We start from the raw sequence: 3,602 nt of genomic DNA on the forward strand, positions 1-3,602 counted from the left end.
TAAACATATTTCATCCAGTTTTTATCAGTCTTACCCCCACCCCAATGCTTGGTTCCTCATTCAACACTCTTGGTACCAGCAGTTAGGAAATTAAAAGACCAATTGCATTGGGAAAATCTGCTGTCAGGGACCCCTATAGAGTACTGAAGAGCAACAATATCAGTCTGGAGACTAATGTGCACCTGGTCCAGGACATGGTCTTTGCAATTACTTGCTATGAATCAGAAAGCTGGACTGTGACTAGGAATGATAGGAAGAGAACTGATGCCTTTGTGCTGTGGTCCTGGAGAAGAGTGTTGAATATACATACCACAGACCACTAGAGTGGATGAAACCAGGCTGTTCCTTGGAGGCAAGGTTTCTGAAGCTTGTATCTGACATACTTTGTGCATGTTGCAAGGAGGACCTAGTCCTCGGAGATGGCCATCATGCCTGGGAGGATGGAGGGGCAGCACAAGAGAGGAAGACCCTGCATGAGATAGATGGAGTGGTGTGTTAGAGACGATGAGATTGGCTCAGGACAGAACAGGGTTCAGAACTATAGCACATAGGGTCACTATGACTTGCAAGCAACTCAGCGGTATAGAGAATTTTGTTTAGAATGTGCTCTGGAGAGTGATCCATCTGTAAAATTAAAAGTAGGGAAAAAAGGAAAGGATAGAAAAGTGGTTCACTTGAAATGAGAATACCAATGAGTTCTCAGCTCATTCTCTGTGGAATTCTAGAGCTGGAATGGTTGGTCTTTTAGTGTAGTCTCAAAGGGAGACAAGGGTCTGGGTCTTTATAATCTGTCATCAGCTAGTTACTGTCTATACGTCAACCCCTGGTAGCTGATCCCTGGACCTGAGGACAATGCTTAATGAATGGTACATCTGTGAGCCATCAGTCACTGATATTTTCAATGGATTGTGATAAGTACCTTGGTCCTTGAGAGAGGATTTGTGTGAAGCACCTCAAAAGTCACTAAGTTACTACCCCCATCCATGTCCATGATAATCTAAGTGTTCTTTTTAAAGCCAGAATAGGTTATAGGGAGTTGCATTGCTAACACAAAGGCTGCTCTTCTCTAGCAATTTGAACCTCCCAGCCATCCTGCAGGAGAAAGATGACCAATCTCCTCCCATGAGATACAAAGCTTTAGCAAGCGTGCTGGAGGGTCAGCCCTGAATCAGTTCCGACTTGACAGTCATGGCTTTGAGGGATTTTTCCAGAATGCTTTTTTACAAAGTCTTCAAAATTTTCTATTAAAATAACTTGGGGGGAAAAAAAACACGTGTTCTGCAGGAGAATTTGTACTTTGGGCTAGAATGTAAAATGTTCTGTTAAGCTCAACCGAAAAAAGAAATTTGTAAAACTGAGTGTTCTCTGCCTTCTTTAATTGCGGGAATCTATTTTGGGATAATATCAAGTAATTTGATATTTTGGGTTCTATTTTAGGATAATATGCAAAACTAGACTCTATGAAACACCCTGTGGGAAATGCTGATTTATATACATGTTCCTAGACTGATCACTATTTAGTAATGACAATGTTTGCTAAATATGATATCATATCAAACTATTCTCAAGAACGAACTATTCACACACACACACACACACACACACACACATACATACATGTGTGTATTTTTCATTCTACCTCCCAAGTTCATAAGTGATATAAATGTAGCTAACTGGTTTATTATGTGGCATCATTATGCATGGTGCCACCTTATGTTGTCTCTCTTGTGGTAACTCACTGTCACCACCATGCCATGTATGATGCAAGATCTTTTTACACTTTCACACTCTTTGTTTCCCAGTAAGAACCAACTCATACTGACCCTCCAGTTTTCAGAGGCTATACATTGCACAGGAGCATATTTCACATCATTCTCCTGGACCTGCTGGTGGATTTGAACCATCAAAGAGCAGCTGCTTTTAGGTTAGCATAATAACTCCTGTGGGCTGTACCACCAGAGTGCCTTACACAGAAACTCAATTAATAAAGTTTATGATCAATTTTAGCCAGTGAGTACTATGTGATGAGTATAGCTGTATATTGCTTTAGTATAATATCTTTTAGATTATGTCAATAGTAACAACACACTGTGATAAGCTAATATATTTAACATTATTAGTTACAGCACTATTAGGATATGGGAGGAATACTTTTCAGAATGGTTTCATCTTCATTTTTCCTTTAATGACCTCCCTTATCCAAAAAATGTTATTGCTACAAGTTCACCAACATAACATTCCAAAATGTTGCAGTTAAAACATCATAGAATTTGCCAAAATCAGTCACAGCACAACAGAAACACAAAACAGTGCCTGCTTGTGGCATATGCAAACTAAACCATATGATTTGAAGCTACATTGAAATTGGATGGCTCTGCCTCAGAGGTCTTCGGCATTTTAGAAGATTTGAAAGCCAAATGAGCACAGGTTTAGCCTTGTAGATATGTTGATACCTGTAAGCTTGGCCCATGGAAATCAGAAAGAAGTTGCTCACCAGAAAAATAAAAAATTGAGAAAAACAAGGAGATTAGCATGGGGGAAAGAGAGGAGGACAGCTTGAGTACCTCTCAGAGAAAGCAGAGGGAATATGAGACCATGCAACAAAAGCAGAAGTCAGCTAGTGAGAAGTGTTTGCAGACCAGAGAAAAAAGATGAGTGAATAAACTGGAAAACCTTGGTGCTGCTTCCAACTAAATGTATCATGCACTGAAAGGTCAAGATTTTGGAGAGTGAAGAGTGAACAGTCATTATGCATATTATCATTTGTCCTTATAAAACCAGTTTATTTTAAACTTTACCTTTTGACCTGATTTAGTGTGATGTTTTATAATTCCTCTTTGAAAAACAAAATATCAACTATGGATGTTGGGGGTGGGGGAAAATAAGATAACATACATTCAAGAAACTGAGGAAACTCCATATATAATAGATCCCAAAAGAAGAATACTAAAAATATAATAAATTTACCAGAATCAAAGACAAGGAGAGAATTCTGAAAGCAGCTAAGGTAAATGTAGAATAACTTATAAAGGAAAACAATAAGATTAAGCACCCTTTTCTCCACAAAAACCATGTCAGGAAGAAGACAATGAAAGGACATATATCAAATACTTAAAGACCACAACTTTCAAAGAAGCATATTGTATCTAGGAAAACTGTCTATCAAATATGACAGAAAGATCAAGATATTCTCAGAAAATCAGAAACTAAATGAGTTTGTAGAAACAAAAGCAGTGTTGCAGGAAATACCGGAGGAAGTTCTTCTCACAGAAATGCCACAGAAAGGAGGATGGATCAAAGTCATAATACCAAAGTAATAAAAAAAAAGTTACCATTAAAACCTTTCCTTCTAATAATTACACCAAATGTGAATTGTTTAAATGCCCCAGTGAAGAGAAAAAGAGTGGCAAATTGGATAAAAACATGCTGTATACAAGAGACACACTTAAAAAGTGAACATGATGACAGATTAAAAGTTAAAGGATGGAAAAAATATACTATGCAAATGGTAACCAGTAAAAATATGCCAAGCAAATGGTAAACAGTACAAAGCTGAAGTAGTCTATATAATCTCTGATAAAATAGATTATAATGTAAAAACT

At 37.7% G+C, this 3,602-nt stretch overlaps 1 pseudogene; it reads left to right on the forward strand.

The window, feature by feature from the left end:
• Positions 1-691: 691 nt before the first annotated feature.
• Positions 692-2,655, forward strand: LOC102854091 (annotated as a pseudogene).
• Positions 2,656-3,602: the final 947 nt, after the last annotated feature.

The sequence above is a fragment of the Elephantulus edwardii genome, unplaced genomic scaffold (genome assembly GCF_000299155.1).
Source record: "Elephantulus edwardii isolate Elephantulus edwardi_28Jun2011 unplaced genomic scaffold, EleEdw1.0 scaffold00035, whole genome shotgun sequence".
Taxonomy (NCBI): domain Eukaryota; kingdom Metazoa; phylum Chordata; class Mammalia; order Macroscelidea; family Macroscelididae; genus Elephantulus; species Elephantulus edwardii.